At 36.7% G+C, this 25,534-nt stretch overlaps 1 long non-coding RNA gene across 4 annotated transcripts in view; it reads right to left on the reverse strand.

The window, feature by feature from the left end:
* Window positions 1-25,534, reverse strand: part of LOC147823380 (uncharacterized) — a 187,920-nt gene continuing 162,386 nt past the window's right edge. For all 4 annotated transcript variants that reach the window (XR_015443990.1, XR_015443989.1, XR_015443991.1 and 1 more), the window contains one exon: window positions 1-25,534. This exon is cut by the window's right edge. This is a non-coding gene — a long non-coding RNA (uncharacterized LOC147823380).

A 25,534-nucleotide genomic window follows, 5' to 3' on the forward strand; every position in this document is an offset into this window, starting at 1 on the left:
TCAGATTATCTAAGGCTGCTTAGCAAGCCGCCATAAGATATAATTCAGTGTATATACCAGAAATATATATCTAGTGATCAGTTACCCAGTTTTAATTCATTTTCATTCCTAGTGTATATGTGGATATTTGTGGCCAATTTCTTGAATTCTTCTCCCCATATATATTAAACATTAACATAAAACACTGTCTTGGCTTTTTCCTGAATAGTTGATTTATATTTATTACATATTGCAGAAAAAATCTATTGAGGAAAGTTTTAGGACAAATTAGGTGAAAAGCTTAGATCTCTGAAGACTGAAAAATGAAAAAGGAAGAGGAAATGAAATGAAATCAGAAGACTTGATTTGTAATCTTCCTCTATCAGTAGAAAAATTTTCTGGTGCAGAAAAATCCATTAAATCTACATTGTTCAGTTATCTGCAATTTAAACCTAATTCATTCATTGATTCACCAACCTGATTTTTTTAATGTAGATTCAGATTTCTTGGATATTTATATATTTATTAATTTATTTATTTAGTTGGTAATCTAGTAAATGGATATTTTTCCATATAAGGAAGGTGAGAATCAGTTCTGTCTACAGATATTTCCATTCTTAGGAATAAATTACATTAAGTGTGAGTGAAGATTTAATGATATGCATTTAGTGTAACATTTAGTAAGACAACTCATTAACCATGTATACATATTGTTTTATTGCTGTGATTACATTTTGATAGAGTAGACAAGAAAAATACACAAAGAGAAGAAAGGGGAGAAGAACAGTATTCTTGCAGAACATAAAACATATTTTCATCATGTTTGGAATTCAGAATGTTTACAGAATATGTGAAAGACAGAATTAGATTTAATCATTCAAAACATTTTAGGTTGCATATATTATTTATCTAATGATAATGCTGTATACATCAAGAGGTTTCAGACAGCTATAATCAAGATATATGGGGAACAAATGCTTCACAGTTCTTTCTTTGTCTTTCAAAATCACTCATAATTGCTTGCATACTTTTATTTTTCAGGTCATTCATAAACATGGATTGCCAAATCTGTCAAAAGCACATGGGAAGACTCCAAAGTAATTAAACCCCTGGTGAAGATTGAAATAAGGTTTTTCCATCTTTTATTTCTTCCAGAAAGAAAAGTCAAAGGTTCATGTTCTCTCACAAGAGAATACATACTTTCAAGTCTTTTCAAGCTGTGGACTTTAAGTTGTCATAAATAACTTTGAAATGCAGGAGAATATGCTCTCTTCCAAAGTGTTTCTGTCATGCTGCATGAGCTGAGGCATGATTAGAGGAATCACGATGAATTCCAGGTCTCAGAGTTGTGAAAACTTGCCCTCCAACTATCCACAAATGAGAATCAATCAATCGGGCAACTAAAGTGACTTCTCACTTAAGCATCGTCTTTCAAAACTACAATGGGACTGTTCATAGCCTTCTAGCCACTGTACACAAGAGGAGGTAAACTCTATTCAGAGCACTCCTTTCTGGTATTGTTAGACAGTGGTGGGACCACAGTGAGACAGTTTGCACAGGACAGCTTTCCATGGCCATTAAGTCACTAAAACATTCCCAATGATATTCATTCTAGGTTAGAGACTATATTTCCAATATGTATTAGGGTGAAGAGGCACACTGCACACCAGGAAATCTTTGTACCTGCTCATCATGACAAAGTACTCAGAAAAAAGTTCTAAGTTCATCTGAGCACCCGGCAGTGATTTGAGTGAATCAAGGATTTAAAAAAAAAAACAAAAAACAATAAGTCTCCTTTAAAAAACAAACTCCTGCAAAGCATCAAAATAGATCAAATTCTTGAATATGAAATAGAAATGTTTAGGAATTAAAGTTTTAACGGCTAAGATCTGATGCAGTTGCTTGAAAGTTCTAGTTTTCATTTTATATAATCCCTTTAGTGCTTCTCATAAAATTGAAATGTTTAGTCATTAATATTTGTAACCAATTTTTAATTGTCAAGCTCAGTTTCTAGATGTCAAAGACTATCCAACAAGTTCCAGATGTTGCCTGTACCACCCTGTATTATCATAATTCCCAAGAACAGTCTTTAGTCAACAATTGCTCTGACCCATAGACATCTGTATAGAAGAGATACTGGAAAAGCAGATGGCAAATGAAATTGTAGTAAAATGGAAAAGGAAGCACAGTAGAGCAAAGGAAAAGCTGATGGATCGAAACCAAGTAGAAAAAGAAGATAAAAATCTTAGGTATTCTCTAACACTATGGTGAAGTAGAAAGGATACCTAATTTAAATCATACACAGAGGTTCAAATCCCACCTCTGGTGCTATGCCTGGTGTTACCTCATACAAAATATATACCCTCACTCCTTTTCTTATCTGCAAATGAAAATAACAATGCTTTTTTCATAGAATTATTGGATGTGTTCACTGTGGGAAATATATTGAAATGGCTAGCACATAGTAAGAAGTGAAAAAATAATGCATCAGCTTCTTGTACACATGTGCATAAATTCTACAATCCAGAGAGAAAAGCTTTGATCATTTTCCAAAACTTCCTGTATTCCTTTTTTCTGGTAAGTAGCATGATCTTCCCAACAAATAACAGGGAAGTCAGGGATTCCTTACTGCACTTTCAGTACCACACTTCTCAAGTCAGATTTCTTGTTCTGGATTTCATTTCCATCCCCACATGTACACAATTATGGGATCATTTCATCTATTATAAAAGACATGAACTTTTCATTGCACATGGATGATGATGGATTACAGTTTAAAACAGTTTAGATATTTTGGTGGAGAAAACACCAGAGAATAAGTTAAATAGTTACATTTTATTGTGAAAGACTAGAATCAAAGGAAATCCCCAGCTGCTTTTGATGCCAGTATTCTTTTTTTTTTTAAATTGGAAATTTGGACCTTTACATAATCTCTCGGTTCTTATTTTTTCCCCTTCCCTTCCCTCCCTTCAACCCCTCCATCCCTCCCTATTTACAAAGACTTTGTTTCCATTTTTACATTTTCTCATATTGATTCCATTCCCTTCTTTCATTTCCCCTCCCCATCCCACTTCCCCTTCCTCTTTGCTCCTTTTCTTCCTATTTCACATTATCTATTATATATACCTTTTAGTCCTTATTGACACTTTCAGTTTCTCATACTAGAGAAACTATTCCATATTTACATATGGGAGTAGAGGTCCCATTTGACGCAGCTATTCCCCTGCTGAGTATCTTCCCCCAAATAATTAAAAGAATCATACCACAGCGATATATGTACACCCATGTTTATAGCAGCACAGTTTGTAATAGCTAAAACTTGGAAACAGCCCAAGTGCCCATCAACTGGAAACTGGATAAAGAAGATGTGGTTTTTTAATAAAATGGAGTACTACTCAGCCATAAAAATGAGAAATTAGAGACATTTATTGCTAAATGGATGCATATTGAGGCGATATTCTTAAGTGAAATAAATGGGACACAGGTGTAAATACTGAATAGTTTCTCTAGTGTGAGAAACTGAAAGTATAAATAAGGGTTAAAATGAGTAAAATGAATAATTGATAATTTGAAATAGGAAAATGTCCAAAGGTGTAGGGCTGGTGGGAGGGGAAGGGGAAAGGAAAGAAGGGAAAGGAAAAATTATGAGAAAAGAAAAAAAATGGAAATGATGTCTGTGTAAATAGGGAAGGGTGGAGGGGGTGAAGGGCACACAGGTAATGGGGAAAAAAATAAGAACCAAGATGCATCATGTACAGGTACAAGCACCCAATGATAAATGTAAACGTATTGTATACCTAAAATGTACCAATAAAAGAATTTAAGAAAAAAAAGAGAAAACATGTGTGTAATACATCTGGTGTCTGTTATAAGTCGAAACATAAAAAAATTTATATCTAGGCTAGATTGAGTTTGGTATAAGCTAAGGACTATATGTGTATCTTTCACTTATCCATGTTGTCAACTTACGGTATTTTCTTTACTGGCATTTCTTACTTGAGCCTGGAATCTAAAAGCCCCTAAATATGTTCCCCAAACCAGAATCTGACCTGCTGGATATTTTGTTTCTTTGTTTTGTTTTTGGTAGGGGTTGGGGTTTACTGGGTACTGAACCCATTGTCTTCACACTGAGCTACATGTTTAGCCCTTTTTAAAAATTTGGAAGCAGGGTCTTGCTAAGTTGTGCTGGGCTCTAACTTGAAATTCTTTTGCTTCAGCTTCTCAAGAGTGCTGACCTTACAGAAGTGCACTACCATTTCTGGTTATGACCTGCTGTTTTTATCTTTTGAGCTGAAAAACCAAGGTGTCTATTATTACGTGATCCATTTTGAACAATAACACAACTACACACTTGTACACTTTCTTTTGACTCTTGACATCCTATCCCATGTGAAAATAATTGCATAATTCAATTATGTTAAAGTAATATAGTAAAACCTTTGTCCTCAACTTTTAATTTTAGCCTTAAAATTTGAAGTCATTTTCTTGTCTGCTTTGTAACAAAAATTATAATTCCAAAAAGAGATGGAAAACATGTTTAGAATTATACCTGAGCAGGTAGTCGGTAACAACTCAGAAACATTGAAATATTGATATAAGAAATCTAGAAAAATCTAAGTTGGATTTCACACAAGTATATTGCCATCTTTTTACAAATGTACAACCACTAGGGACAGAAATAGGTATGTTCTTTTTTTTTTTTTTTTTTTTTGGTACCAGGAATTAAACTTGGGATCTTGCGCTTGTGAGGCAGGTGGTGGCACCACTGAGCTAAATCCCTGGCAAGATATTTTATTGTTGAGTTTCCTGGAAGAATATAAAGGAAAGCAAGGAAACAGAAAATTGACCATTCAGGCCTCATGGAGAATTGCGAAGTCATCCAGAAGATAATATTAACTGTAGGGATCCTTCCACATCCTCACATAGTTTTTGAAGACATACCTCTATTGTTTAGTCACTCTGTAATAAAGAGTCCTCTATAGAGTAGATTTTTTGGTTTGGTTTTTTGTTTGGAGACAGGGTCTCACTTTGCAGTTCAGGCTATCGTTGAGCTCACTATGTAGCCCAGGCTGGCCTCTACCTCACAGTGATCCTCCTGCCTCACACAGAATTTTTGTACCAGTTCACCAAGGAGACTCAGGCTTTCCTTCTGCTCAGGCTCTCGTGGTTGTCTATGAACCTGATTCCAAGCTGTAGACGTAATTATAATTATGTAATTATAGCTAGCATTGTTAAGTCTCAGAACAAAATAATACCTACAGAAAATGTTTCTAACTGCTTTGTTTGGAACAAGCTTAGTGGAAGGCGGCACCCCTTTCATAAATTGCTCCTCATTTCATACTAGTACTGTTCTAACCTGAAGCAACATACGACCATTCTTTGTTGGCTTTCTCCGTGATAGCCTCCATATTCTCTCACACGCCCAGTGCAGTAGCAGTGTAAGATTACACCAAACTGTCATAACTTGGAGTGACATTGTAGGCTATTTTTAAAGTTGCCTATCAAATCTCTATCTGTAGTCTATCAAGCCTCTTTTATGTGATCCTGTATGTCAGCACTCTTCTGTGTGCTACATGGCAACTTTAACGTAACCAGATCAGGAAGGAATATATATATTATTTCCACTTTAGAAGGAGAAAAAACTGAAAAGAGATAGTTGAGCATTCAGTAAACTAAGCATAAATCTGTCTTTTTTTTTTTAAACCCAGGAAGTAATGAGCTATGTCCCCATTCCTTTTTATTTGACTTTGAGACAGTGTTGTGCCAAATTGCTGAGCCTGGCCTTGAACTTGGGATCCTCCTGCTGTGCCTCCAGGATTACTGGTATGCACTATCAAGCAAGGCATGGTAGTATATGCATGAAATCCCAGTACTTGGGAGGCTGAGGCAGAAGGATTGCCACAAGTTCAAGGCCAGCCTGGGCTACATAGTGAGACCGTTTCATAAAAACCAAAAAAAGTGTCCACTATCACACCTGGCTTAAATCTGAGGTCTTGATGGGAGCTCTGTCACTTGTTTCTGTAATTTATCATGAGCTGATGGTTGTATTTATGAGTTTCCTCATATACTTTGCATCTTAATGTTTCCCTTCATGTCTTTCTTCAAGGGCTGTAAGTTCTTAGTATTTTTACTGTCTGTATAGGGTTTAATAATTTTAAACTTTTCTTTTGCTATGCTGGTGGTATGGAGAGATACATTCCTATACAACATATCTTAGTACAGGCATTAGATTTTAAATCAGTTTATTATAAATTTGAAAATTGTATGTGATTAAAATTGTCTTGAAAATGTCTTAAATTGCCGAAGTACAGTGCATTCCCATCCAACACATGTTTAATTTGGGTGAATTAAACTCTTTGTGACTGACTGCAATTTTTAAAAACACAAGACAGAGAAGACTATATATAAATCTGGCCATTCAGTGTTCCACTCAGTGAACATAGGACCCCAGCTCGGTAGGAGATGGGAGGCATGACTGACATCCGTCTTGATTCTGGTATACCTTTTTCCTTATGAACATTTTGCTACAGTGATTTTGTGACTTAAATAGTCATTTCATACAAATAATGTAAAGTAATGATACATCTATCTGCCCCTCTGCTTTTAATTTAAAGAGCTTTTCAACGGTAGTTTTAACTTTTTCTTTTTCTTTAAGCACTGATTTTAGAGTCTCATTCCTGTTTGCATGCTTTTCTGTATAGAACCCTGTCTTCATTAAGTGCATAAAGGCAAATCATGCTTTGTTTTATTGTGATTATGCATATATGGTAAACATTTAGATTAACCCAAACAAAATATCATCTGTAAAAGACACAGAAATGAGACCACATGTGGGAACAGCAGACTCAGTTTTCCTTTGGGGGCATATGTTCTCGTTTTTAAAATTAGGACATAATTTTCTACCTCAAAGTTCAAGTACTTTATTTTACCACATAACGATACATACTACTTGTATTAATCCATCTTCCCATATTTCTTGTTGTTTCTGTTTTGTAATAGCTGCCATATTTCCCTGATAGTAAATTATCCTGTCAACACAGTGCCCCTCATTCGGTCGATATCCTTAGAAACATGAAAAGCTTGATATAATTGATTGTCAATTTCAGTTATCCTTACCCTAGTAGAAACATGTCATCCCTGTGTACTACAAATTAAAACCCAGCATAATATAGAGTAATGGGAATAAGAAGCAAAATAATTACCCATGTGTGAGAAAGGCACACTTACAGGGATCCAATTTTCTCCTAGATCTTTTGGTTCTTGATTCTGTGTTATTAGAGTGACAGTGCCACATTTTGTTTCTGGTTTAGAGCATGTATCTTTCAAAATAACACCATCTGGCACTGTAGCTGGTATTTTAATGGGTATTTTTATTGTCCTATAAGGGCATCTACTTTAACACGTTAGGACAAGGTAAATCCCATAGGTAGCGCTTCATTTACTTAACTTGGGTTTTTTTTTATTATTTTTTTAATTCTGCAAAATAATTCTCTTGTGTTGGTAACACCAGGGTTACTGCAATGGCAGGGCCCTATTGGATAGGTAGGGCAAATCCAGTTTTCCCTTAAGAGTAGATTGTTAGTGTTTTATGAGGAGACACGGTAAATATAGCACCCAGATGTTCAGTGCACGTCTGATAAGTGTGGTGGTGTTCCTCCATTGTGCTCTGGTGCACAGGGAATAATTTTGCCTCAATACTCACCCCAGGATTATTGTAATAGCAGTCGTATAGTGAAAATGACACCTGCCTAGCAATGATTTTATATATATATATATATATATATATATGAACTTTAAATTCTGATGTAATAAAAATCACTGAAAAGCACTTATTTTACAAGCTTTATGGCAGGACTATGGTTATTTTAGGCCCTTTTTATTGTAGAAATAATTTTAAATAGTTAATATAATATAGATTTATGTTCTGTCCGTTCATTAAATTATTGCTTCACATTCTCATACCGGCATAACCCATGTAGTTCATTTTAAAAGTGATATAACACTCTGTTGCTTTAAATATTTTTTAACAAACAAGGTATCTTAACAATATATAGATTATATGACTTTTTATACCAAAATGTACATATAAACATCTTAAAGCAAATAAGACATTACTTTGAAATATTTCCTTGTTTACAAGATAGGAACTATTTTGAAGGTTAATGAGTTGTATAGATTTCTCATAGTTGGAACTTCAGCTATAGTTTTGAATGCCACAAGATTTTAAGAAAAGTTTCCATCTGCAGTGTGCACTGCTTATACCCTGAATCAAGTTTTCAACCTATCTTACCTGAACTGTTCTCTACAGACAATCCAGAGTATCCAGCTAACACATAAGCTACATTGTGTGCCCTTGTTAGTCTCTCTCAACTCACATTACATGTGTCCACTTTAGTCTCTCCCACTTCCACAGTAAAAGCCACTACTCTTAGCTACAACCATCAAGGCCCAGTGTGATCTGCCACCACTTTCCCTCAGACTGTCTCTTCAAGTCCTGGGCTTCTGCCATACTGGTATGTTCATACGCACTGGGCTTGCTCCTTCCTTAGAGCCTCTGCACTTCCCTTCATGGGGTGCCCTTCCTGCAAATAATATTAATTTCAAGTGTTTATCAAATGCCACCTGGCTACTCTAATATTTTAAGCTTTCTCTTTTCAGTGCTTCATATTTCCTTCTCTGCTTCATTATTCTTTGTGTGATCATCACCTATCGCTCCTTTTGTTCAAAGAATTGGTTTTTGAATTAAAAAGTAATAAAGACCCAGTGATTAATCAGGCTTTGTATACTGTATGGTGAGAGGCATAAAATTGTGACACCTAGGTAAGTGTACTGGCGGTGGCACACATCTGGATTCCCAGCCATCTGGGAGGAGGAGCCAGGAGAATATGTAGTCCACTACAAAGGCCTTAGGTTCAGTCCCCCCTGCCACCATACACACAAAAGTGACACCTACCTTCTTGGAACTTGGCAGTAGAGACAAACGCAGCAGCAACAACAAACAAAAAAAACTGGTTAAATTAAATTGGATAAAGTGCAACTGAGGAAACTAAGAAAGGTCTGAGAAACTAACAGAGAAGAAAGTCTTATTATGCAACTTCAAAAGACCAGTTAGCCAGCTGTAGCAAACTAAGGGGAAGTGAAGTGAGGAAGCCCTTTGTGCTGGCTGAGAGAGTCAGTGCCTGATCTCGTGGTCCAAATCAGGAGAGCGGATTGAAGGTGAAAACTGGATTTCAAGCATCCTTGGAAGTGAACAAATAGAACTTGGTAGCAGATTGGATTGGGGAGAAGAGACAGTGAGAGAAAGGGAGAGATCAAAGATGATGCTGATGTTTTGGGCTCGAACAACTGAATAAATGGTGGCACCAGTTAGTGAGATGGAAAATGGAGGTTTAGGAGGTTTGAGAGGAACTGAGCTCTGTTTTGGACATACAGTCTAATGAGAGACATTCCAGTGGGTGTGCCAGATATGCAGTTAGATGTGCAAGCACAGAGCTCAGAAAGGTTTGCACTCCAGATATAAACCTGGGTCTTTGTCTTAATCAGCTCAGTCTTTCGTAAGAAAACACCATAAACTGGGTGGCTTACAAAAGAACTTTATTGACTCACAGTTCTTGAAACTGTTTTGGACTGCAAGGTCAAATTTCCAGTGGGGTCGCTGTCTAGGGAGGGCTCCCTTGGGTTGTAGGTGGCTGGTTCTTGCTTTGTCCTGTCATGGTGGACAGAGCAAGAGCCCTCTGGAGTCTCTTCATCTTTTAAGGCCACCAGTCAGCCATATTGGATTATCACTGCACACTTACGACCTCATTTAACCCAAATTGCCTCCCAAAGGCATTGTTTCTGAGTAGAATCAGTCACACTGTGGATTACGGATGGTTTCAGCATATGAATTAGGGGATGGGAAGACTTCAATCCACAGCACAGTTGTCAGAATGTAGATGCTACTCCAAACCATGAAGATGGACAAGATTATAAAAGAGAAAAGGAAATGGCAAAGAGCCTAGCACTAATATTTAGAGGTCAAGTAGAAAAATAAGAATTTCCAAAGAAGACAACATGGCAGCCAGTTGGAAAGTGAACGCCAGGGTTTCAAGGAGGATGTAGTGGACAGTGTCCAGTGCTGCTGCCGTAATAGCCATTGTTTTTTCATAGACAGCAAGGCCACTGGTGGTCTTAGTAACGGTCTCAGTGGGATTGTGAGGCACAGCACCAGAATGGAGTTGTCTGAGGAGTGAATATAGGTGAAAAAGAGGATTGACACAAAGAACTTAGCAGGCCAGGAGCCCCAGTGTTCATTGCTATCTGCATGTGACAGTTTAGTAAAATGCTTAACCAACCGTAAAAGCCAGGCATGGTGGGGGAAGCCTGTAACCCCAGAACTCTGGGGGATCGAGGCAGGAGGATCATACATTTGAGCCCGGCCTGGTCAGTTTAGAGACTTAGAGAGGCCCTATCTCAAATTCTTTTTTAAAAAGACTGTAGTATAGCTCAGTGCCCTGGGTTCAATCCCCAGTGCAGGAAAAGAAAATACTTGATAGTAACATTGGAAGAAAATGTTGGCAGATTTTTAACTTTGTATGAATGGAAGCAAAGGAATAAACCATTAAAAGTTATTTAGATTTAACTTGCAGAAAATGTGAAAGCTTCTGAACATCTCCAGACACAATAATCAACTTGAAATGGCAGAGAATACACAGGCAGAGGGGGTGAGTGACACTGTTAATATTGTTAATGTATAAAAAGCTGTTGTACGAAGCTCCATGAGGGAATGTTCAACTCCACGAGGAAATATATGGCCCTCCCTCCAAAAATCACATAGGCTGTTAATTTGGGAGATGAAATAAAATTAGCCATTAATCATTAGAAAATATTGGGCTTCATATGTAAGCAAATAAAAATTTAAGAAGTAAACATTTTATTGGACTCTATAGTTATCATAATCTCTGCTAATGTGCTCTTTTGTTTCTCAAGGTTGGTATATACTCCAAAGCCCTGTGGTTAGCTGGCATTTTTGTGCTCATGAAAGTACCTCTCTCACTGTGGCTGATCTTTCAGCATGTAGTCCATTACACACAACCTGAAGTGCAAAGACCCATAATAAGGTCAATCTTCTATTTTGATTCTACTAATGTTGTGTTGGCTTCTGTCATAAATATAACATAGAGTGATTTAAATTTATTTTTTGCTTTCCAAATAGAATCCTTTGGGTGGTTCCCATTTACAGTTTGGCTACTGTATGTTTTGTTTTATCTCATTAACAGGATATGATGATATCAACAATGCTTATCATAGTATATACTTAAGGTAATGAAAGTATATCTACAAGGAGGAGTCTAGTAAGAAAACAAAAAGGTTCACTTGTTTTTAATGCTGATAAGAAGGTAAAGTATGATTATAGAAAATAAAAACTGTAGATATTTAAAATTTTCAAAAAACTAACTCTCGGCTTAACTTTTTTAATTTTCCAATTCATGGCTCCTAGTCCTTTAAAGAATGTAATCAATTAAATTACAGTTGTATGGTGGTATCCACAGAGGATTGGTTCCAGGACCCCTCGGAGATACCAAATCTGCTGATGCTCAACTTCTTCATGTAAAATAGGCCCTGTCGGAATGTGACCTCCACACATCCTTCCATGTCCATTCAGCGCTCTCTGCACATCGAGTCCTCTCTAGATGACCTGTAATACCTGACACAGTGTACATGCTGTGTAAATGGTTTATTGTTGAGGGAATGGTGACCCCCAAAATCTGTACATTTAGTTCAGATGGAGGGTTTTTCATTTCTTTGTTGCAAATATTTGTGAGCTAGATTTGGTCGAATCCAGAGATTTCACAGAAAAGGTTGGTTTTCACAGAAAAGAATGATACATTATAATCCTTTTCATTTATTCAATCTTTCATTTGAACCAAATAAAATGTGTAAACTTTGCCCAAAGAATATGACTGTGGCTCTCATTTGGTTAGATATGAAGAAAATGGCTCTAGCAGCATTTTCTGTGCTCATATCAAGATTTTCAGCTTAAATTGGAGAACTCAATTTAGCTTCTCTCATGTTCCTTATTTATCCCAAACACTTACTGTTTATGTAGCTCAGTGATATAGCATGTGCTTAGCATGTGCAAGGCCCTGCATTTGATCCCAGCAGCGCACACCTACAGACATACACACAAACATGCACACACATACTTCATTTCATGGATTATATGGTAGCCATTACAATGATAAATTGTTCCTGAGTGTTTAATATAAGTATGTGAAATCTCAAGTTTTAAATTAGCTTATTTTGAGTACCATGAGTTGGAGTAATAATTGTATCTAAGATGCAACTATGTTTAACTTTTGTGCTTTTTCACAGTGGTTAGCGCTGCTAAAAATCAGGGCTGCCGTATATTTAAATTTATTCCGAGGATGCTATGAGGCATACATCGTCTATAATTTCATGATTCTTTTAATCAGTTACATAACTAGTCAACATGTAGATCTGATAGCAGTCCTTGAAGCAAAAAAACCACAAGAACATCGCCGACGTTTTTGTTGCTTTCCACCAGGGGACGTGGGAGAGTACGCATGCTTGGTTTTACTTCTTTTCTGTTCAGTTTTATTGAAGCAGCTCCTAACCATCATTCAGTTTGCTGCAAGGCAGTATATTAAGTAGGATGAGCATGGCAAATGGAGTAAGACTGAGTCCCTACCCTGGTGAAATTCATAGTTTGAAGAGCAACAAAATGCATTTTTGTAATCCACATGTTAGGTTTTTTACATTGTTCATCCAAGCATACAAGCTCAAGAATGCACTGCGTGGGAAAACCTTAGAAATCATCTGAGCAACATCCTTTTACAATTGGGAATCAAGATGTGCAGACCTTATGCAAAATCACACACTAGTTAGAAGACTTGGGGAGAAGATATTCTAGGTGGAAAAACAGCAAGTGATATGAAAGAGGAGTAACAAATAGCAGTGTTTAGTCTAGTAACATATTTAATTTGCCCTATTATATGTTCATGTAGATCATAAAGAAAAACAAAGCCTATGTTATTTAAACCTTTTATTTTGAAATGTAAATTGAGGTTAAGATTGCATTTATTTATTAAAATAGAAACTCTGAACCAGTTGGAACAGAGGTTACATAGAACCCTTGAAGACATCGGTGTAGGAAAAGATTTTATGAACAAAACCTTAGTTGCCCATGAACTAGCACAAACAATCAACAAGTGGAATCTCTTCTTATTAAAAGGCTTCTGCACAGCAAGAGAAACCACCAGCAGTGTGAAGAGACAACCCACAATGTGGGAAAAAAAATCTTCACCTGCTCTTCCTCAGACAAAGGTCTACTATCTCGATTCTATAAAGAACTTGAAAAGATCAGACCTCCTAAATTTAAAGACCCAATACAGAAATGGGCATCTGAAATGAACAGACATTTCTCAGACAAAGTACAAATAGCAAATAAATACATGAAAAAATGTTCAACAACACTGGTCATTGGAGAGATGCAAATGAAAACAACACTGAGATTCCACTTCACTCCAGAAAGAATAACTGCTATCATGAAATCAACCAACAACAAATGCTGGCGGGGCTGTGGGGAAAGAGGAACCCTGCTCCACTGCTGGTGGGAGTGTAGACTGATGCAAGCACTGTGGAAATCAGTATGGAAATACCTCAAAGAACTAGGACTGAAAGCCCCATACTATTCCACTGCTGGGTATCTTCCCCAAAGAATTAAAAGAATCATACCACAGTGATATATGTGCACCCATGTTCATAGCAGCATAGTTTGTGATAGCTAAAACTTGGAAACAGCCCAAATGCCCATCAACTGGAGACTGGATAAAGAAAATGTGTTTTCTTTATAAAATGGAGTACTACTCAGCCATAAAAAATGAGAAATTAAAGACATTTATAGCTAAGTGGATGCACATTGAGGCAATACTCTTAAGTGAAATAAATAGGACACACATGTATAAATACCAAATAGTTTCTCTGGTGTGAGAAACTGAAAGTGTAAATAAGGACTAAAATGTATAATAGGTAATGTGAAATAGGAAGAAAAGGGGCAAAGGGGAAGGAAGTGGGAGGGCTAGGGGAAAGGATAGAAGGGAATGGGATTAATATGAGAAAATGGAAAAATAGGAACAAAATCTTTGTAGATAGGGAGGAATGGAGGGGTTGAAGGGAGGGAGGGCTGGGCAAGGGTGAAAAATAAGAACCAAGAGAGACTATGTAAAGGTGCAAATCTCCAATGATGAATGTCATTATACTGTATACCTAAAATGTACCAATGATTAGAATGAATAATCGATAATGCACAATAGGAAGAAAAGGTCCAAAGGGGTAGGGGTAGTGGGAGGGGCAGGGGAAAGGAAAAATGATGAGAAATGGAAAAAATGGAAATAAAGTCTTTGTAAATAGGGAAGGGTGGAGGGGGTGAAGGGAGGGCTAGGAATGGGGAAAAAATAAGAACCAAGATGCATTATCTAAAGGTACAATTCCCAATGAGAAATGTAATTGTGTTGTATACCTACAATGTACCAATAAAAGAATTTAATAAAAAAAAGATTGCATTTATTACACAAAGGAACCATCAGATATGTTTCAGCAAGGAAATATTTGACAATAGTTTTTAAAAAGATTAATTTTGCTACACTATAAAATTTACATTGGAGAGAAGATGACTCAATTTGTTGGGAAGTACATTAGGAAGTTATAATAGCCCGTTTGTGAAATAAACTGAACAAAGGAATTAAATTGGAGTAGAAAAGAAAAACAGTTAAGAAAATGCAACTGAAAAACTAATAGAATGTGACCACTGGTAGATGGGGAATAGGGTAAGTTGCAAGCTAAGAAAGATGGAATGATGTGGAGGCATAGTATTAGGTTTAGACATAAACATGGGGAGGGCTGCATTGCCTCCTATGTGGTATAGAACCATTTGTACAACATTGCTTATATTGTCTGTTCTTACCCCTTCAAATAAGAAATTATGAAATTACTTGGCTTTTTAAAAGTAATGAGCTGCTAATGTGTTCATTCAACAAAACTCTATTGATCACTTGGTATGCATCAGTGTATAGACACCATGTAGTACACAAAACAGACAGAGGAACTTACAGTTCGATTAAGAGAGTTAGAAGTTAATAAAGACATAAATAGCCACCTATTTCAGGAGGTGCCATGAAAGAAAGACAACAAGAGAGCATGAGAGGACATAGGATAAATTCTGTAGATTTGGGATAGGGAGATGATACTCTGCTGGCAGTACTGTGCTCAGTTCCAAATACAACAAGGGCAAATGGTGATTTGTAGCTCAAAAAGCAGATTGACTGGTCAGTAGATCTAAAATTACTAAAAGGAGACCTGAAAAGAGGAATCTTGCTGAACTGACCAATAGGATTCTTGATAAAAGCCAACGGGATTCTTGGCTTAGATATCCAGGGAGAGGGTGACAGACTTGATTCAGTACAGGGAGCTCCTGTGTGGAGGGGAGGGGCATGACTCAGGATTCTCCGTGTAGACTGACTTTATGCAGACCAATGACAGTCCCAGAGCATGAGGTCTCCTCAAGAAGAGGGCTCAAAGGAACTTTGTAAAGTGTGGCCATTAAAGACCTGTCAAAAGAGAAGCTGTTATAGGATGATATAAAAAGAAATGGTGTCCAAAGTTCATTTTCAATAATGAATTATGTGTTTTGTGTGGACTGAATTGGAAGGAGGAAAAGCTATTTAAGCTGGGAGAAATAAGAAATAAGAAATTGCAGTAGCCTAGTATATATGATGGTAGTGGTGACAGCATGGCTTTGATCAGATCTCTTCTATTAATAAAGAATCTGAAAAAAATGAAAATTAAAAAATAACATGAGAGGAAGCTCTAGCTAATCTCTTCAGACTGGCTCTTAATTAGCTGGTGATCAACTAAAACCCCAAATCTTTTATAAATTATACTGGTCAAAATTCTCATGTTCTGTGCCTATTCACATGATTTGTTCCTAACTACATGTTACATGCATTCTTGTTGAATCCGTATGAGTTGGGTTTGTTTGTAACTGAGACTCTTGAATTTTGACAGCTGCTAATTGAATTATTTGACATAGCATGGTACCCGTAATACAACAGGGGTTTTCTTGCCTTTGAAAAGGCATTCAATTTTTACCAAAATTATACAGTATGGGTGTATGGTTTCAGTAGTAATAAAACTTTTCATTCTGCTGTGTATTGATATATTCTTAGGTTACTCATCTCCCTCTAACAGATAACTAGTGTTATACACCTGGTAATTAATCAGGCAATGCTGTTTAGAATAATTCAATACAGTGTTTTAAGTTTAAGATTCAAGGACTATGGAAAGTTGGCAGTTGGTAAACAATGAAAATATCCGCCTTTTATACTCTCATTTCTGGAACATAAGCGACGATCACAATCAGTTTTCTTTTAATGAATTTTCAAGATTTGGTAGGTAGTTCACAGAGGCAGGAGAAACAGTGACTCGATACACTTGTACTTCTAGAACTGAAGCAACTGTTTTCATGAAATAGCACTAACCCTTATCATGTGATTATTCCTTCCATCTCTCATTTGTAAGTGGGTTACAGCCCACTACATTGACTTTTACAGTTCGAGCAACACTGCTCTAGGTATGTACCTTGACATGGATATGCCAGGTCTTTTGGCTTTAGTTCAGCTTTGCAAGGCAGTGGCAAAGTGTTTTCTGAGCACTGTGAGATAGAGCTAGTGAACCGCCTCCTCACCTGCCTTTGGAATTACCCAGACTGCATTATGTCTGCCTGTCGAGAGGACATACAGGGGTACAGCACTCTGGTCTTCATTTGGGTTTCCCTCATTAGTAATCTGGTTGAGCATCTTTTCATGTGAGTCACTTGAATTTCCCTTTCTGAGGACTGCTTGTGATTCTTTTTTTCTAATGGGCAGTGAGGCCTGTGGATTTGTATGGGATTTTTTAAAAATTTAGATATGAATGCTCTCTTTGATGTGTTCAATGCCTCCAGTTTTTGACATGCATTGTCATTTTCATTGTATCTTTTGATTAATATTGTTTCTTGAATATTAATGTGGTTGAATTTATCAATCTTATTTTGTAGTTAGAACTTTTGAGGTCCTGTTTCCAAAAGCTTATGAGCTGGGGATTTAGCTCAGTGCTTGTGCCACCTGCCTTGCAAGTGCAAAGTCCCGAGTTTGATCCCCGGTACAAAAAAAAAAGAAAGCCCAGGATTTAAAAAATGTTCACAGATGCTTTAAAAGAAACCATTTCAAAACTTTACCATTAAGACAATATCTAATCCATCTGCAGTTGATTGTGTGTGTGGTGAGCTAAGTATGCAGTTTCACTTTGTTCTCTTGGATAACTGCCCTAGCATCCTTCTGTCCCTTCTGCCTCCCTGATTGATGGAGGCACCTGTCATATACCACCCCATACATATGGGTGTGTTTCTGGTCTTTCCTCCTATTTTATTGACTTTTCTGTTCCTCAACCAATTTCACATATTAGCTTTTATAGTTTATTTATAAACCTTAGGATAAAGGGCAAGTGCTCAAACCCTATGGTCTCAGCTATTCTTGTCTGTGCTTATACAAGGAGTGGTCAACATATACAGAGAATGTTTAAATTTTTTAAATTATTGCAGAGAAAGGGACACGGCCATTAATCCCCCTCAAGCTGCTCCCCCTTGCTTTGAACACACTTATCTCATTTTTACCATTTTCAGAAGCAGTTCTTTCTGGAAGTCTTCTTTCAGGAATGCTTTTAGAGGCACTGTTTGTGGCTGCCCCAATGTCCTGAGTCAATTCAGAATGTTTACCTTTCATGGTCATTTTGACTTTGGGAAAGAACCAGAAGTTGCATGATCCCTGATCTGGATAATAAGGTGGACGAGGTCTCACTGTAATGTTTTTATGAGGCTGCCTTTCAATTGGATGACACTCAGCAGCGGGATTCACCAAGTTTTTGATCACATTTCTTAAGGACATGAAGAAGGATTTCCAGAACTGCTTCAGGAAGTGGCAAGAACGATATGGTGTCTGTTGGAAGTGAGGGGGAGTACTTTGAGGGATAGTAATGGCAATATATCTTTTACTGTAATACATTTTTAAAAAATGTAAGCATTCAGTATATATGAGGATCACATCGTGTATATATGCAAAGTTCAAGCAGCCTGTGGAGAGCTTCCCCTTGCTCCACTGTTCACAGGAGCACGTATAGTAGTGAGCAGTCCTACTAGGTCCCACTTCTTAATGGCTCACTACCACCCTGGGGACCAAGCCTATGTGAGCCTTGGAGGGAGACCCAAAATATACCAAGGTCCAGTGCAACTCTTAGCCTCCCCCCTACATCACAGGGAACACTTAATTGAATGTAGGAGAGAACTACCTTAGCACAAAGAAAGCTGTTGTCTTAGGAAATTCCAGCAGTTTTTATTTGGGCCTACTAACCAGACACCTCAAGGTTGTATGGCAGACTGGCTGTCTTCTCAGTCTAGGTACAGTCCTTCAATTAAAGGAGTCATAATACCAGTTCTACTGATGAAGTACTGAATAGATACCTCAGAGCAACTTCGTATAATTTACCTGGTTTTCAGGACTTGTTTTGGTAGTTGTTTGGGGCTCTTTGTTTTGTACTCCTGGGGAATCTCCCCCTGTATCGCGTGAACCCAACCATAGAATAATATTGGTTTTATGAAGGATGTTTATTTTGTCCTTTCAGAGTATCCAAGCAAGGATACTCCTTATAGTATTTAAACACCCCTTACAGTGTTTAAATACTAAATTTGAAATGGAATCATAAATGTAAATAATACTTTCTAAATATGGATTCACACACACACACATTTCATTACCCAGGTTGTTGCTCCAAAAGCACAAGGACTGTCTTAGCTTTTTGTCACTGTGACAGATTACCTGAGGTGGTTAACTTAGGCTTACAGTTTCGGAGGTTTCAGTCCATGGTCACTGGTTGTGTTTCTTTGGATTGCGGCAGCACAATTTAATACATCATTGTGTGAGCATGTGGTGGAGGAGGCCAGTTCACCTCGCGGTGACCAGGAAATAGAAGAAGAGGCCGACGTTCCAGTATTCCCTTTAAGGATCACTCCCACACCACACCATGACCTGACTTCCTGTAGCCACACCCCTACAGGTTCCCCACTTCCCAACAGTGCCATGGTCTGGGAACCAATCCATTAACATCTGGGCCTTTGCGAGACATTTCAGATCCAAACTGTAGCTGGGACCCACTTCTGTTCCTTTTGTTGTGTGTGCCACGATTCTGGAACTCAGGCCTATATAAAAAAGATCTTTCACAAGATATTCCTGCAGAATAATTTTTTAAATGATATTTAGATCATTTGCTGCCATCCTTATACTTCTCCAATAATGCCACTTATCAAAGTGATTTCAATTTGGAGCCTTTGAGGATGTTCTGATGCTATTTAAGTAGTGGCAACGCTAAATTATTTTTCTTTTTCAGGGTTTTTCCGTTCAGGTGCAAACGAGCCATTCTGCAGTGTATAGCTATCCAGCTTGTCACCACATTGTTTGCCATGTAAGTGCACAGATTTTGCCTCATTAAAACAAAAATCCTTGTACCCCTAAATGGGAACAACTGAGAAAAAAAAAAGTGTGAGTTGTTAATAAAACAAGTCTTACTTTGCTGTAAAAATCACATGTAAAAACTTTATTAAGATAAATGGCTGTTAACAGGGAAAGAATCACCAGGATTTATGTCCCCTCTAGAGTATGCCAGGAAGCATTTTCAAAAAGGTGCTTTTTCAAATGTGAATGTTTACATAGCTTCATAGAAACTGTTGTGTAAAGTTAAAAGTATGCTACTTCAGGATGACTGCATGAATTTATCACAGATAATTTAGAGTATATTGGGAATACTATTCCAAAAAAAGTCATATTTTTCTTTAAACATTGAAGATTTTTAGAATTTGAGGTAAACATGAAATATTATTAAGCCACATGATGAAACTATTTTCTAAAATTTCAAGAATGTTAAGTAATTTAAAGCAGCTGGTTGTATGTCTTCTCTGTCAGTCCTTACTAACACTCTGTCTGCTCAAAAAGGAAAGATGGAAAGAATAGGTCAATTATTTATATTGTTAGTAATTATTTAGCCAGCTAAGACTAACACATTTCTTTATGAAGGTGTGCTTTATTTCTCTGCAGCTTAGAAACTGGGTAAGCATATAAATCAATAGTAACTGTGAATTTTACTTGAAGTGTCTGGCTATTCATATTGACCTGTAATATAATTTAGGGGGAAAATGAGCTACAATGACAGACAATCAACCTTTTCAAAATTAGGTAGCATACTTTTTTTTAAAGTTAATAATTATTAACTTCTAGTTCACTTTCTAGTTAGCTTTTTAATACTTTCTAGTTCAATATATTGGTCTTACTTTTGTATTTCCTTCAAGTTGGCCCAATAATCATGTAACATTTCTAGAAAATGCTTTTGTTTTAATTTTTGAATCATCTCTGTGACCAAAGTCAAGTGATTACAGGATCACTCAAATAAACTGACTTCTGAGTTTAAGCATTGCTGTCCCTGTATTTTAAAATATGTGATTTACTTAATCATAAAATTGTCCCATTTTACCATGCTTTGTAGTATTTGTCAGCCACTGGGCATATATGAAGATGGCCACTTTGGATTCAAAAATGCCTGGATGTACCTACTAATTATCAGCACTGTATCTCAAGTGGTAAGCAAATACTCTTTTTATAATTACAATAAATTGATCTCTGGAACTCTATTTTAAGTATTTCTTGGAATAAAGCTTAATTGCCTTTTTTGAACCTTGAAATTTAATTCATATAAATAAACTGCAAAAACTTTATACATACCTTTGTATGATATGAAAATACAATAACATCTTTGTTAATTATTTGGTGACTCATACTCTGACCTTCTGATTGTGTTTGTTCATTTATCTCTGATTCTCATTGCATAGCTGCGTGGGCATATCCTGAATAGAAGCAATGCTCCCTAGATAAACAGGACCAACAAGAAAAACACAAACACCCACACTGGGCATGTTCAGTAAGAGAATCTATCTAGGGCCAGGGATTTAGCTCAGTGGTTCCGGTGCCTGCCTCGCAAGCACAAGGTCCTGAGTTCGATCCCTGGTACCAAAAAAAAAAAAAGAGAGAGAATCTATCTAATTAATATATAGCAGCAGTCCAGGTTTAAATAAAAACGGGGTAATAAAATTTGTTGACATCATGTAATTGGAATCAAAGGAAATTAAGACCACCACAGTTCTAGAAACTGAAAAAAGATATAACTATTGATCCTGTGAGCTCAAAGTATTAAAAATTTTGGGTTAATGCTTTTAGCAAAATAATAATTTGGATGTGATGCATTATAGTGAAGGTTTATAATAAAAATTGAATAGCCATCTATCCAAAGTTTTTCCACATGTGCATCTCCTTTGTGAGCAATAATTCTTTTTCTGGAAATATATTCTCTCTTTTTGTTTTTGAGACAGGATCTCACTATGTAGTTCAGGCTACCCTTGAACACAGTATGTAGCCTAGGCTGGCCTCAAACTCACAGTGATCCTCCTGCTACAGCCTCCCAAATCCTGGGCTTATTCTAAAGAAATGAGCCTTATTTGTTTTGACTGTAAAGCCTATTATCTGTAATAGCAAACGCCTGGAAGCAGCCCAAAGCCCAGTGATAGGAACTAATGAAATGTATTATGATCATTCTCTTGACCAAAATATTAGTCACTTCTTAAGAAAAATCCTTATAAAATACACAGAATTTTATATTGCATTCATGACAGTTATTTAAAAAAATAGCTTATACTTGAAGATGTAGCTCAGTGTGGGGAGCTTGCTTACCACGTGCCAGGTCCTGGGTTTGACCTGCAGCTCTACAAAAGAAAAAAGAAAAAAAAGAGTGTATATCTACAAAGAAAAGGTTGGATAGGGATCTGAATAACTTTATTGTTCTTTCATGTTCTGAAATATTTGAAATGAGCATTTTATTATTTTAATGGATGAAGTCAAGTGTTAGGAAAGTGTTTTTGCTATTCAAATGCTATACTACATTGTTATCATTGAGTTCTAAAATAAACCATAGGCATTGATTCTAAAAAGTAAATTTACCTGGACTAACATACCACCCTGAAGAAAAATTTTTTCCCTGATTCTTTATTCTTTATGGTCACAATTCTGTTGAAACTGTACTTGTTTAAGGTGTTGCCTTCATATATGTACAATGTTATGTAAGACAGACTTGGTAATAAGCTAAACCCTTAAAAATGGTAATCTGTATTTAAAAGCCATTACAGATTTTTTATTTTGGCTGAACAAGTGTTTTCTTCCATTGATGTCTGTCATTTATTTCTTTTTCTCTTTATGAGCCCCAACATTTAACATCTTCAGGGAGGGCATTCTATGTCTCTTTTGAGAACTTTGATTTTATAAATATATTCCTCTACAGAAAATATTAGAAGTTTGTTGTCAATCTACAAATAAAGTAATAAAGCCTAGAAAATTTTTCCTGAAACATTACTTTGTACCAAGCTTCTGGTTTATAATTTCATATTACTTTAGTTATTCGTACTGCAGAAGCTTAAATGTTACTCTTGTTTGCAGCTTGCTATGTGGTATCTTGGCTTACTTTACTCCACCCTTAAAGAAGAACTGAAGCCACTCCACCCTGTTGGAAAATTCGTTTGTGTGAAATCTGTCCTTTTGTTTTCTTTCTGGTAAGTGTTGCTTTCTCTTAAATGTTCTCATTTTTCCAAAGTGCAATAAAAGTGTTGTTTTTAAGGTACTGTTAATGCAGAAGGTAGACTAAATTAACGTCTCCACTTGAAAACCAGTTCACCCCTTTAGCGCTTCCAGGATCTTCATACGGAAATATTGAGATGGTCACTGTCCCATGTATAAAAAATAATTTGAAATAACCTAATTTTCTCAACACCAAAGAAGTCATTAAAATAAATCCCGGTCTTGTCATAATAGAATATTATGCAGTTTGGAAGAAAATATGATGTAGTATATTGAATGATATGGGAAATGTTCATCAGTAAATATTCTTTAAAATAGAAGGCAAAACTACATGTGGTTTTGGCTTAGTAAAAAGGGGAGGGTAGAGAGAGTTCTAGAAACAAATTTTAAAAATACACCCAATTTAACAAAATAGCAATAATACAAAAAGAGGAAAGGGAAAAATTCATGAAATCCTACTGCCAGAAAGAATGATTAACATTTCGGTGTACATGTGTCCAATGTAAAACCACACAGAAATGATTTTATACTATAAAAAACTTACAGAACTCAACAACATATGTTCAGTATATTGTAGTTATAGTTCTTTTGTCAGTAAAGAGAAATATAATTTTGTTTTTTGGAATTTTTGTCTTTGCTTAGTATTCTGTTGTATAGCTATCAGATTTTTCCTAACTTTTCACCTTTAAAGTATCATTGAAGCGACAATTTTTATCGATTTTTGAAAGCGTGTCTATCTCATTATTTGCTATTGAAATTAACCTGGGGCCAATATGGTAGTGTTGTGGCAAAGTGGAATAGCTCAGTGTCACAGCCAAGTGCTTCAGCTCAGGTGCTACAGTGACAGCAGTTTGAGACTTGAGAATCCAAAAGTTATTTGAAGAGATGGAGAAAAACCTTTATTGCCAGATGGCTCAAAGGAGTTTGCCCACTCCTAATTCTGAGTGCCGAATAGAAATGGAAGCAGCCTTATATAGGGATCTACGGGGTAAGCGGGTGGGCCCACATGCTGGGCAAGCATGCTTGCGGAAGCAGAGAATGGAGTTACAGAACATCTTTAAAGCACATACCAGGCGAACACATTCACCAAAGCGGAGGAGCAGAGTTAACAGAACATTCCTGAAATGTCTGGTGGGAACATCTTGCAGCTCAGTCACAGAACATTTTGATACAGTGGGCAAGAGCACCGGGTAGCACAAATGGTTACATTTCTGGAACAGAACATTTTATGGATTAAAAACATGGGGGGCAAAGGCAAAGGCTTGCCCTATTGTGCATTATCGCTTTATCAGTGGCACACACAATCCCAGACACTCAGGAGGTTGAGGCAGGAGGATTGCAAGTTTGAGGCCAGCCTGAACAATTTAGTTAGAGCCCATTTTAAAAAGTGAAAAAGGCCTGGCATTGTAGTTCAGCGGCAATAGGGTATAGAGACCCTAGATTCAATCTCTAGGACCACAAAAAATTAAAACAAAAGAAATTAACCTAGGTCATTATCCCTAGATTTGCTTGTAATGCTCAACATGACTTTCTGTCTTGGAGTCAGACCCTTTCTGAGTTTGTCTATGGCTTCAATGGTTTATATAATACTGGTTTCAAAATTATTCTTTTAAAAAAGAGTGTGAATAGTTCATATGTGTGTAAACATTTGAGCAGCTGTCCTTTCATTTAAAATACCTATTATACAAGGTGTTAGGCATTGTGTATGTATCAGAACAACTTAAAATGTAGTTACTTATGCATACTTTCAAAACAGAGATGTATAAAGCAAATACGGAGTTCTGAGAATCCATAATCAAAATTCCTCTCATGAAACTGTATTTAAAGAGCATGTTTGTGTGATTATAGAGTTCTTATTTTACTCTGATGCAAAATAAGCCTTCAAGTGTCCCTTACCTGATCTTAGAAGGTCAGATTCTCTGTCCAACAATTCTTCTTCTGTTTACTTGGAGAAATTATCCTCTCCAAAAGAATTCCACCCTGACATATCAGGTGGGTTATTGATGTTCTCCTGACTTGTAAAATTTAGCCCAAAAACCGTTTTGAGGAGACATATAGAAATTTTTTTTGTGCATTTGAAGGCAAAATTCAGGCCATCTTCTTTCATATATACTATCAGGCTATGTTGTGTGCATTACAAACTAGTCGCTTGATAATAGCTGTTAAACCTGATTGCTGATAGCATGCTGATATCCTGACATTTAAATACTACATATCTATGAATGTTAAAATCAAAATATCTCCAAAACATGGGAAATTAATGTTCAAATAAATGGGAGACATTAGTATCTTACCTTACTCATCATTTTGTAGCTTTGTTTTTTGCACACTCGATTGAAAATATTGTGGGTCTGAGATGCCCTTTGAAAACACCTGAAAGAAAATGGGAGCTACTACATTATGTTAACGTTCTGTAAAACCTTTTTAATGAGTGGTTCCATGAAAGGGCTGCTTTGTTGTCCTGATATGGCAAAAGTTAAATAAATTCTTTTCCATTAAAAACAAAAGTACATTTGTGTATTGAAGGTAGACGCTGGTTTCTTTAGGAGTAGGCTGTGAAGGCAGGGCGGTGGTGGACTACAGGTTGTACTGTGGTTTTAACTGCTTTAAGTGACACATTTTTAAAACAGCTGCTTATTTTATGCTTTATAAAGATTCAGCATTTACCTTTTCCCAACATCTAGGCAAGGATTTGTCATTGGCCTGGTGGTACAAACAAACATTGTATCTAGAGGGCGTGTATGGGAATGGCACTCACCAGAAGCCGTGGGCACTGGATCCCAGGTAAGCAGTGC

This window comes from Heterocephalus glaber, unplaced genomic scaffold (genome assembly GCF_053883595.1).
Source record: "Heterocephalus glaber isolate CG9 unplaced genomic scaffold, H.glaber_assembly_v1.0 deba00001587, whole genome shotgun sequence".
NCBI lineage: Eukaryota > Metazoa > Chordata > Mammalia > Rodentia > Bathyergidae > Heterocephalus > Heterocephalus glaber.